Source organism: Tachypleus tridentatus, unplaced genomic scaffold (genome assembly GCF_004210375.1).
Source record: "Tachypleus tridentatus isolate NWPU-2018 unplaced genomic scaffold, ASM421037v1 Hic_cluster_1, whole genome shotgun sequence".
Classification (NCBI taxonomy): Eukaryota; Metazoa; Arthropoda; class Merostomata; order Xiphosura; family Limulidae; genus Tachypleus; species Tachypleus tridentatus.
In genome coordinates, this window is record NW_027467777.1 from 22,379,990 (window position 1) to 22,393,558 (window position 13,569).

At 32.8% G+C, this 13,569-nt stretch overlaps 1 pseudogene across 1 annotated transcript in view; it reads right to left on the reverse strand.

Moving 5' to 3' along the window:
* Window positions 1–12,320: 12,320 nt before the first annotated feature.
* The window catches only part of LOC143241684 (activin receptor type-2A-like), a 28,063-nt pseudogene continuing 26,814 nt past the window's right edge, over window positions 12,321–13,569 (reverse strand). Inside the window, exon 10 of the transcript XR_013022257.1 lies at window positions 12,321–12,743. The product of XR_013022257.1 is annotated as an activin receptor type-2A-like (transcript). The remainder of the gene's footprint in view (window positions 12,744–13,569) is intronic.

Below are 13,569 nucleotides of genomic sequence, written 5' to 3' on the forward strand. Positions count from 1 at the left end.
TTACGTCTTATCGTAGTGTTATCAAATAGTTACGTCTTATCGTAGTGTTATCAAATAGTTACGTCTTATCGTAGTGTTAACAATAACCACTGAACTATCAGCTATTTAGAATCATCTAAGAGCATCTAACAAATATCTTTCTTGGAAGTATAATTTCTTTAAAGCATTTCATCTGTTTGTCGTTAAACATAAATTTATACAATGTGTTGTGACTACCACAAGTATTGAACTTACCGGTGTAAGCCCTTAGTAAAGCAATACTAAATTTATCGAACATGTTAATGAACTTTAGTTTAAAACAATTAAATGAAGAAAATCGGGTCATAAGTTACTCGTAAGTATGGTGTTCCTCAGTCTCTCACATCGTGTTGTAGGTATGGTGTTCCTCAGTCTCTCACATCGTGTTGTAGGTATGGTGTTTCTCAGTCTCTCACATCGTGTTGTAGGTATGGTGTTTCTCAGTCTCTCACATCGTATCGTAGGTACGCTGTTTCTCAGTCTCTCGTATCAAGTCGTAGGTATGGTGTTTCTCAGTCTCTCGTATCGTGTCGTAGGTATGGTGTTTCTCAGTCTCTCGTATCAAGTCGTAGGTATGGTGTTTCTCAGTCTCTCGTATCAAGTCGTAGGTATGGTGTTTCTCAGTCTCTCGTATCAAGTCGTAGGTATGGTGTTTCTCAGTCTCTCGTATCATGTCGTAGGTATGGTGTTTCTCAGTCTCTCACATCAGATTGTGAGTATGGTGTTTCTCAGTCTCTCACATCGGATTGTGAGTAAGGGGTTTCCTTGTCTCTCACATCAGATTGTGAGTATGGGGTTTCCTTGTCTCTCACATCAGATTGTGAGTATGGGGTTTCCTTGTCTCTCACATCAGATTGTGAGTATGGGGTTTCCTTGTCTCTCACATCAGATTGTGAGTATGGGGTTTCCTTGCCTCTCACATCAAGTGGCAATAATGGTGTTTCCTTGCCTCTCACATCAAGTGGTAATAATGGTGTTTCCTTGTCTCTCACATCAGATTGTGAGTATGGTGTTCCTTCGTCTCTCACATCAGATTGTGAGTATGGGGTTTCCTTGTCTCTCACATCAGATTGTGAGTATGGTGTTTCCTTGTCTCTCACATCAGATTGTGAGTATGGTGTTTCCTTGTCTCTCACATCAGATTGTGAGTATGGTGTTTCCTTGTCTCTCACATCGGATTGTGAGTATGGGGTTTCCTTGTCTCTCACATCAGATTGTGAGTATGGGGTTTCCTTGTCTCTCACATCAGATTGTGAGTATGGGGTTTCCTTGTCTCTCACATCAGATTGTGAGTATGGTGTTCCTTCGTCTCTCACATCAGATTGTGAGTATGGTGTTTCCTTGTCTCTCACATAAAGTCGTAATAATGGTGTTCCTTCGTCTCTCACATCAGATTGTGAGTATGGTGTTTCCTTGTCTCTCACATAAAGTCGTAATAATGGTGTTCCTTCGTCTCTCACATCAGATTGTGAGTATGGGGTTTCCTTGTCTCTCACATCAAGTCGTAATAATGGTGTTCCTTCGTCTCTCACATCAGATTGTGAGTATGGTGTTTCCTTGTCTCTCACATCAGATTGTGAGTATGCTGTTTCCTTGTCTCTCACATCAGATTGTGAGTATGGGGTTTCCTTGTCTCTCACATCAAGTCGTAATAATGGTGTTCCTTCGTCTCTCACATCAGATTGTGAGTATGGTGTTTCCTTGTCTCTCACATCAGATTGTGAGTATGGGGTTTCCTTGTCTTTCACATCAGATTGTGAGTATGGGGTTTCCTTGTCTCTCACATCAAGTCATAATAATGGTGTTCCTTTGTCTCTCACATCAGATTGTGAGTATGGTGTTTCCTTGTCTCTCACATCAGATTGTGAGTATGGGGTTTCCTTGTCTCTCACATCAAGTCGTAATAATGGTGTTCCTTCGTCTTTCACATCAGATTGTGAGTATGGTGTTTCCTTGTCTCTCACATCAAGTCGTAATAATGGCGTTCCTTCGTCTCTCACATCAGATTGTGAGTATGGGTTTCCTTGTCTCTTACATCAAGTCGTAATAATGGTGTTCCTTCGTCTTTCACATCAGATTGTGAGTATGGTGTTTCCTTGTCTCTCACATCAAGTCGTAATAATGGTGTTCCTTCGTCTCTCACATCAGATTGTGGCTATGGTGTTTCCCCTGTCTCTTACGTCAGGTTATAAGTATGTGCATTTCTACTACATTAGTTCGTAAGTATGGTGCTCTTCTATCCACCATGTTAGGACATTAAGTATGTTGCTCCTGTGTCCACCATGTCAGGACATTAAGTATGGTGCTCCTGTGTCTATCACCATCTAAATCTAAAGTGTGTATATAAATCAATCCTATGACACAAAAGCTTGACTGTCATAAGCTGTTTGGGTAGCTAAGTGTCCATTTTTAATTTCATCTACAGTATGACATGTTGTAGCAGGATGTGTAAAACCAAAAAGTCACGTGCACTGTCTGAGGAGCAGAACTATTGTTTATTCAGAATTGCCTAAAATATGCAAGAATGGTCGACTTCATCTACTGTACAGAACATTGCAAGTGGATTATTTTATATACAAAGAACAATGACAACCATTCACTACAACACATCTCTTATGGCACTCTTACACTTCCCTCGGGAAAACAAGCCATGTGCTCTGATATGGCTGTGGTATGCACATATAAATGTTATCTTTCCAACAAGTGACGAGTTCCTGCCTCACACAGAGTAGAAGCAGCACATGTAAGACATATAAAGGTGTGTCACGACACAATACTTTACCAAGTTACACATGCTTCATATAACACTAACTAATCAATCTTTCATAGCATGGATTATTTGTTAAAACTTTAGACCACTTAAAAGGTTTCAAATGGAAACACTAGAACTTTCTATTTCTTCATCACTCTACGTTAGGTCAACTGCTGAAAAATGTTAAAAATGTGATATACAGACAAAATGACAGTTTCTCATCAAGTATAAGCTACAAATATACTGGATACAAGTTTTCTTAAATATCAATTATTGAATGGGCAACAGTGAAACCATCTACTTGAAGGCAACAATGAAACAGAGTGCTGTTATTCTGACATCAAGAACCATACAAGTCAGATGGCTACAAACCTAAATTATTCAATAAAAACAGTTTCAGTGGCTACAAACTTGACATAAAATTTAAGTCCCTTGTGAATAAAATCTTCACGAAATAAAACTGACATCTAGTATTTATGTTGTATCTTACAATAATTGAGGCACTTGTTGAAAAAAGTGAAACTTGGGGTGAAATAAAAACATTCCATAACCCCGATTATTGTTCCAGGTACATAAATGTGATATAAAAACATTAAAAAGAAAAATGTCTGAAGATATATAACATATCAAACTCCACCAAAAATATCATTTGGAAAAATCTTATAAGTATTATGTTTGTAAGGATGAGCTGAATATGAAATTACAACAGATTGTTGGTTTCTGGAATGTATGGCATGTTTCTGATACAGAACTCTCATGTTGTGATTTATTTAAAACAGGAAATCACCTTACCGTCATTTCAATTTTATTCAACAAGATACATTTTCTGTTGTAAAATATGAGACAAATAACACCTGAAAAGCAACAAAAATAAACAAAACACAAAAACATACATGATCTGTGTGCATGCCACTTTTGAGATATTTTATTTAAAACACACAACATGCACTACTGTTGTTTGTGGCAATGATTTACCTTCTGACAGAAAGTCATACTTTAAGAGTGGATAGCTAGCACTGTATGTCTTGAAAATAATTAACAAAACCAAAGGTTACTGCAGCATGGCAAGTACAACACCAAAATTTTGCCATATTTTGTAAACATTTCTCCCCAGTACTCTTAAAACACATCTTGTACCAACTTGACACTATTGCCAAGTTATATAGTACTTTATATGGTGAAAACTTCCTGTATATTTTTAGATCTTCGAGTTAACACCTTCCTTACTGACATAGACCTCAACAATGAAAGTACTCTTTACTATTACCCATTTAACCTTTTATATTAATTTATTACAAAATCAGTTTCAGCAACAGTTTCAGTACTAGGAGCAAAATAGTGACTATGAAATCTCTAGTAGTATCCATCTAAAAGTTAACTTTCACAAACCTGTTTAAAAAGTCCGTCAGTCTACCCAGCATCCATTAGCCACTCCACTCATCGTTCCTGACTTATTTACAGTTCAGTATTCCTCTCGGAACAAATAATAGTTGAAATTTACATTATTAACAGTTTTTGTCTGGAAGAACTTTACATTTAGGACACATAACTATAAGAATGACCTATAAAATATCTGTGAATCCATCCATAACAGTTATGTGTATTTACACAATCTTTCTCCTAAGACCATTACAAGGTTAAAAAGTGAACATCCTCAAAGATCCTACCAATATTAATTGTCAAGTACTAACACTTTCTGGTTTGTATTTGATTAGATGAACCAACTACACTAATTTAATAACATCTAGGGTGTGGCACTTTCCTCAACAGTTCCAGTATACCAAGGTAAATTAATGGACCAGATTGGAAAATAAATTACAAAGAGATACAAACATAATATTCAACTATTCTGTAATATACCAAGTTCAAATGATATTATAATCTATGGTTCAGTTATTATTTTGAGAAGCACCACTCTGTGTAACATCTTAAGAACAAATACAGAAACAGAGTTAACATACAAGATTACACAACAATGATAAGATGTCAGGCCCAAAAATACATGTTAAAAGCACAATGGAAGTTAAAAAGACACCTCTTGAAGTTAAAACAATATCTACAGTACCCTTGTACACAGCACCACAATAACGATCAGGCTGAATATTTAGTTTATAACAATGAATTAATACTAACTTTGGTGAAAAATACCATACAATCTGTACAAAATATTCAGATAAAGTGAAAAAACAATGAAATTGTCATAAAATATATGAAATTAGCCCTATAACTGGGACTCTGAGACAAATGTACCTGAAAAACTATTCAACTTAGTTCTGTTTATGATAATAAAATTAAATAATGAAGCCAATAAACAGGATCTAACACTTCATAAGACATTCCTTGAGAGGTAAGAAAAGCAAAATCACAAAACATTTCAAGAATTTATTTAGATCACAAGAAACGACACAAAGTTTGTACATTTATGGTCTAAAAACACCAGAATAAGTTTACTGATAAAACTTGGATAGAGTTTAAACTGAAATCAAATCAAATGCTCTCATATTAACCAAAATTTACTTTGAGCATGCAAAAATTAGGGGGATGGATTTGTGGGGATGTCTGAATATAGTTTTGAATGAAAGCCGAGGTCATAGTAACAAAAGTATGTATAAAACATGATGATCAGAACTCCCTTTCTCTATTTGTAAATGTTGACAAACAAATAGCACAAATTTAAAAAGGTATACTGAAATTTATGTAGCTTCCCATAAAACTATAAATATATCAAATACTTTGTATCTTTATAATTTCTAATGAGAGACGGAACAAATACTACAGTATATGACTTTAGTTTTACAGTAATGCCTGATATTACTTCTCCTACAATCAATACACAGTGGAACGTATACAATGTGGCTCTCAGGAACAAAAATTTAAACTTACATAAGGACAAAATTTTGATCGTGACATTTCAAACATCCAATATGAGCTACCACAAGTTGCAATATAAACTTGTTTAGTCAGTGGTTCTTGAAACGTTTATCAAACACACTGTAAAGTACAACAACACATCACTAAATGAAAAACACCTTTTGGTTAATATGAAAGAGACCATAAAAACATACAGACAGATTGTTTTCTCAAGCTTCCTATGGGTTAAACAGTATTTAACATATGAGTTTACATGTTAACATAATGTTGAAACTTCATAAGAAAATTACAAAGTGAGTTTTTTTGTATGTTACAACATAAAATAACTTTTTACTACATATGCCACAGGTTACATAGTTAAGTTTCTGTGTTTAATTCACATTGTTAAATGTATATTATCCATAAAGAGTACTAGATTTATCTGAGATAATACTTAACGTATATGGATATCAAACTTCTATCTTTATCCACTAATCAGTATTGGTTTAAACTTCTACCGATAGTTGAAAATAAGTCAATCACAGTCTAGTCTGTTTTCACTAGATATACATTTTTCTTGTTAGCCATTTTCAATTATTAATGCAACATACCCCAAACATCTTTTTAACCAAGATAATTTTCAGTAAACAAGCCACACAATAAGAAACAAACCTCAACAGTAAGTATTTCTTGCAATTATATACTCTTCAGAAATTTAGCTAATTTGGAAACATGGTATAAGGTCATTCATTAAAACAAGTATTGGCTAGTGGCTATTTTCATCTATTGTACCATGTACTTCATTGACCATTTTTCTTATCAGCAACTGGGTATCAATGTACAAGTCTGCAGCCAAAGAAATGACCAGCAAATAGTATCCATGGTGACTCAAGTTCCAATACTAGAGCACCAAAGGGAATACCACCAGAGATATCTAGCTGCCAGCAAGAGAAACAAGGTTTTCAGATACGAAGTGTTTAAACTGAAGGCAACATTAGATATTTTGGCATATCCCTAGCACCACAAAATGTAGCCATGGGCTGCCACCTACTGACTCGACTTACTTAAAGAAAAAGTTAGTTACATAATGAAGTATGTGAAAATGGTTACATTGTCAAAGAATCAAATGGTGGATTTCAATATCTTCTACAAAGTACCAGAACATAATGAAGTATGTGAAAATGGTTACATTGTCAAAGAATCAAATGGTGGATTTCAATATCTTCTACAAAGTACCAGAACATAATGAAGTATGTGAAAATGGTTACATTGTCAAAGAATCAAATGGTGGATTTCAATATCTTCTACAAAGTACCAGAACATAATGAAGTATGTGAAAATGGTTACATTGTCAAAGAATCAAATGGTGGATTTCAATATCTTCTACAAAGTACCAGAACATAATGAAGTATGTGAAAATGGTTACATTGTCAAAGAATCAAATGGTGGATTTCAATATCTTCTACAAAGTACCAGAACATAATGAAGTATGTGAAAATGGTTACATTGTCAAAGAATCAAATGGTGGATTTCAATATCTTCTACAAAGTACCAGAACATAATGAAGTATGTGAAAATGGTTACATTGTCAAAGAATCAAATGGTGGATTTCAATATCTTCTACAAAGTACCAGAACATAATGAAGTATGTGAAAATGGTTACATTGTCAAAGAATCAAATGGTGGATTTCAATATCTTCTACAAAGTACCAGAACATAATGAAGTATGTGAAAATGGTTACATTGTCAAAGAATCAAATGGTGGATTTCAATATCTTCTACAAAGTACCAGAACATAATGAAGTATGTGAAAATGGTTACATTGTCAAAGAATCAAATGGTGGATTTCAATATCTTCTACAAAGTACCAGAACATAATAAAGTATGTGAAAATGGTTACATTGTCAAAGAATCAAATGGTGGATTTCAATATCTTCTACAAAGTACCAGAATATAATGAAGTATGTGAAAATGGTTACATTGTCAAAGAATCAAATGGTGGATTTCAATATCTTCTACAAAGTACCAGAACATAATGAAGTATGTGAAAATGGTTACATTGTCAAAGAATCAAATGGTGGATTTCAATATCTTCTACAAAGTACCAGAACATAATAAAGTATGTGAAAATGGTTACATTGTCAAAGAATCAAATGGTGGATTTCAATATCTTCTACAAAGTACCAGAACATAATGAAGTATGTGAAAATGGTTACATTGTCAAAGAATCAAATGGTGGATTTCAATATCTTCTACAAAGTACCAGAACATAATGAAGTATGTGAAAATGGTTACATTGTCAAAGAATCAAATGGTGGATTTCAATATCTTCTACAAAGTACCAGAACATAATGAAGTATGTGAAAATGGTTACATTGTCAAAGAATCAAATGGTGGATTTCAATATCTTCTACAAAGTACCAGAACATAATAAAGTATGTGAAAATGGTTACATTGTCAAAGAATCAAATGGTGGATTTCAATATCTTCTACAAAGTACCAGAACATAATGAAGTATGTGAAAATGGTTACATTGTCAAAGAATCAAATGGTGGATTTCAATATCTTCTACAAAGTACCAGAACATAATGAAGTATGTGAAAATGGTTACATTGTCAAAGAATCAAATGGTGGATTTCAATATCTTCTACAAAGTACCAGAACATAATGAAGTATGTGAAAATGGTTACATTGTCAAAGAATCAAATGGTGGATTTCAATATCTTCTACAAAGTACCAGAACATAATGAAGTATGTGAAAATGGTTACATTGTCAAAGAATCAAATGGTGGATTTCAATATCTTCTACAAAGTACCAGAACATAATGAAGTATGTGAAAATGGTTACATTGTCAAAGAATCAAATGGTGGATTTCAATATCTTCTACAAAGTACCAGAACATAATGAAGTATGTGAAAATGGTTACATTGTCAAAGAATCAAATGGTGGATTTCAATATCTTCTACAAAGTACCAGAACATAATGAAGTATGTGAAAATGGTTACATTGTCAAAGAATCAAATGGTGGATTTCAATATCTTCTACAAAGTACCAGAACATAATGAAGTATGTGAAAATGGTTACATTGTCAAAGAATCAAATGGTGGATTTCAATATCTTCTACAAAGTACCAGAACATAATGAAGTATGTGAAAATGGTTACATTGTCAAAGAATCAAATGGTGGATTTCAATATCTTCTACAAAGTACCAGAACATAATGAAGTATGTGAAAATGGTTACATTGTCAAAGAATCAAATGGTGGATTTCAATATCTTCTACAAAGTACCAGAACATAATGAAGTATGTGAAAATGGTTACATTGTCAAAGAATCAAATGGTGGATTTCAATATCTTCTACAAAGTACCAGAACATAATGAAGTGTGTGAAAATGGTTACATTGTCAAAGAATCAAATGGTGGATTTCAATATCTTCTACAAAGTACCAGAACATAATGAAGTATGTGAAAATGGTTACATTGTCAAAGAATCAAATGGTGGATTTCAATATCTTCTACAAAGTACCAGAATATAATGAAGTATGTGAAAATGGTTACATTGTCAAAGAATCAAATGGTGGATTTCAATATCTTCTACAAAGTACCAGAATATCTACCCTCTCTCATCTTCTTTTCTAACCACTTTGGTTTCCCAGAAATTCAACAGCCAATCCAGTTTACAAATGTAATGAGGGAATTATATTTTGTCTTTGAATGAATGTTTCTATAAATTTAGTGCTTTTTGAAATTCTCAGAACATGTTTCTGGTGACGTAAGGAAATGGCGAACTTACAAAAAACAAGCACCATTTAATCCTGCAGGGTTTCATCAATCACTCTTTAATATTCCACTAACCACACTTCTTGATATAAACATTACATTCTGTAAGGTTTAATCAACCACTCTTCAATGTTCACTAACCACACTTTGAGACAACAAACTTGATACAAACATTACATTCTGTAAGGTTTAATCAACCACTCTTCAATGTTCACTAACCACACTTTGAGACAACAAACTTGATACAAACATTACATTCTGCAATGTTTAATCAACCACTCTTTAATGTTCCATTAACCACACTTTGAGACAACAAACTTGATACAAACATTACATTCTGCAAGGTTTAATGAACCACTCTTCAATGTTCACTAACCAAATTTTGACACAAACTTGATACAAACATTACATTCTGTAAGGTTTAATCAACCACTCTTCAATGTTCACTAACCACACTTTGACACAACCTACTTGATACAAACATTACATTCTGCAAGGTTTAATGAACCACTCTTCAATGTTCACTAACCACACTTTGACACAACAAACTTGATACAAACATTACATTCTGCAAGGTTTAATGAACCACTCTTCAATGTTCACTAACCACACTTTGACACAAAAAAATGACACATACATTACATTCTGTAGGGTTTAATCAAGTACTCTTCAATGTTCTATTAACCATACTTTGACACAAAAACTTGATACAAACATTACATCTTGTAGGGTTTAAAGAAGCACTCTTCTGTTTCTGTTAATCATACTTTGACACAAAAAACCTGGTAATACATACAGATTACCCAGCCATTATAGGAACCTTTACGTAAGGACTACACAAATGTCTTATAAGCACCCTCGCCTCCACTGCAAACAAAATGGAGGTAAATCATAGATGCATCCAACTGATAAAAGTGAGATTTCACTGGAAAATACATAAAAAACCTGAATATATTCTGTAAAACATCTACAACACTTAAAGGACAAACACAGTTCATGATGCAAGAATTGTACACAACAGTTAGGTGGAATCATAGTGAGCCACTATAATATTGGCACCTATGTTAGATAAGATGTAATAATAATGTAAACTAAAGCAAATCAAAATACAACCTGACATTTAACATGCAGCTGCTTTAACATGTACAACAACTTATCCATTTACACAGTAAGTTATCTATTACATTCCATCACAAAATATTCAAGATTTTGCAAATTCTTTGTTAGGATCAAGGAAACTGGTCGTGGTTAAAAAAAAAAAAATCACATATTAATAGTTATCACAAAAGACTGAATCGGTAAAGTTACATTTCAAAGGACTACTTCATTATGAAGTCTTTAATGTTACTTTTCATAACTATGGAAAAAATGCAGAAGCAGGAAACTTCCTCTTATTAACTTCAGTAAGAAGACATAAACTGCTAGATTTGAAACTTTCTCTCTAAAATAACAGTTATGTAGTCAGGAATACTGTTTACATAGGCATTACCAAGTTATAAAGTTTCAGCCATTCCTAACGATGTAATTGTGCAGCTATTGGTGAACCACTCAGAAAAACTTTACGTGACATCAAAACTAACACTAACATAATCATTCTCAAAATCAGAAACATATAAAACAGAACCTGGTACAAGATATAGTTACTGTTAATAAAAACTCTAAGATTTCATGTTTAGGAACATCTTTATGTATTACATTTTATGACCCACTGAAGGTCAATTCTGATTTAATTTGGTAAAGAGATGTCACAATAAAAATACAAAACTCATTAGAATACACATTTGTCTACTGCAATGAAATCCTGTGTGCATTATACACTCTTTGTGTAAACCAATCACCATCCAGTCAGAATTTAGAGCATTATTACCAAAAGAACAATTAATTAAAACAAAATAAACAAACTTGTTTTGTTTGTGAGTTCAAACCAAAGCTTAACTGAATGATAATTTACTAAATAACCTGACACAACAAAAAAGTTCATACAGAATCACTTACTCTTCAATTTAAAATTCACTTATGTTTTCTTTGTTAAGAAACATAAATTAAAACAAGAAAAAATGCAGAAGGTATTGTATTTTATTTCTGTATTTATTAAAAAAATTAAAATTAGTTTTAAAAGCATAAAAATGACACAAAGAATGTATTTCCTTGTTCAAAGAAATAAACTTGTTTTTGTACATCAATTCACGTCACTTGTTTGCTTTAAATAAAATAACTATAAATTTTACTTATATAAAAAAAAACTTGCTTTCACAACTGTCAAGTATCAAATTCAAGAATATGGAGACTTCAACAAAAGAGGCATTAATCCAATCACTATTAAATCAATTGCACATCACTTTAAACCAGAGATATTTTCATACATGTTTTAATATTTACTACTAAAAAATACAGCTACAGGTCTTTCGTGGTTTAGATTTCACTTAACTTTTGCTAATGGATTGAAGTGACATTAGTGCCACTATGAAAATGGTGAATGTCCAATAAATAATGAATAGGAACAGCTACATCTAAAGTTGGCTACTATGAGGTTATCAAGTTGGAAGAAAATAAATATTCTAGTGGAAAAGTCCGCTGATTTAAGTAAGTGACTTTTCACTATGTCGATAAGGGCTTGTCACCAAGTGCAGGAATGTTGTTTAAATACTATTATAATGTATCATACAATTTATACTAATATTGGCTTTTCTGTTTAACTGGGACAGAATCTCACCAATATGAGTAAACCATTGAGCATCTAGTTAATGTTTGTGATATAAAAATTTCGGTCTGAGGTGTTTTATGTAAAGTGTGTTTCCTGAGGTAAACTGACGATTTCATAATATTGTACTCATAAAAAAAATTTAGTTCAGTTTGATACACAGATACACATAGAAACAAACAAAACAGCTGCAGTTCACTTTATGTATCATAAAAAACCATGTGATGTTAGAATTGAAGCAAAAACTAAAACCACTTTAGGATGGCACTGAGATAACTCAGTTAACACATGAAACTAAAATGTAGAAAACAATTTCTTAAACAGTTCCTGGTCACTGCATAATATAAAAATTGACTCAATAAATGAAAAAAAAAATGTACAGTTAGTCCACAAAGTTATGTTTCATAAGAAACATACCTACATCTACTTACATCCTACATCTAAAACAGCTTCTGTATGCAGCTGTTATTACATAACCTTGTTGTACTTGCTGAAGGAAGAAGGCACAACAGGGTCTATGGGTGGTAAGACGACTCCATACTTCCACCCTGCTTGTGGAGACCGGGATTCTTTACAGAAAACTAACTGTGAGCAAGCAAGTGCTGGTTGTTTCTCTGAGGTAGTACTTGGGTTCTTCAGATCTGGAGAAAAAAAATGAAAAATTTGTAATGTTCTTGGATCAAACCTATACTGAAAATTATACATAAAACACTAGGTATTTCTAAAGTATATACTATTTGTATGCATTTTAAACATTAATACACAACCACACCAGGCAAATCTTTGTACTAATAACAAAAACTTATTTAAAAGACAATTTTATCGTTTTCAATTATTATATTGAAAACTTTATAAATTATTAGTGCACCTACCAAGATGTTTATAACAACCTTTCAAGTACCACAAACACACATTTTGTCACAAGAAAAAAACTGTCGAAATACATGGGCACAAAGCTTTATTATTTGGAATTGTTTGTGATGTAAACAATGTAGTTAGAACATTCCCACTGACACAAATGTTTGTACTTTGATCATACAAGGTTTTAGCAACTGCTACTTAGTAATTATACAGGCGTGATTCATAAAAGTTGTTTTGGTTTTAATAATACATTGTCTGTAATTTAAGTACACAGATTTCAAAAATAACAGAGATGTTTCACAAATCAGAAATAAAAAAGCTCTTACTTAGATCAAATTATGATTTCCTTTACCACAATGAACATTTTTTATTATTATGTTTGTTAAAAAATACAAACTAAAGAAAAGGGAAGTACACACTGATGTTAAACAAAGATGTATCATCATTCATCATGACTTGTGTGTGATGATGTTAAACAAAGATGTATCATCATTCATCATGACTTGTGTGTGATGATGTTAAACAAAGATGTATCATCATTCATCATGACTTGTGTGTGATGATGTTAAACAAAGATGTATCATCATTCATCATGACTTGTGTGAT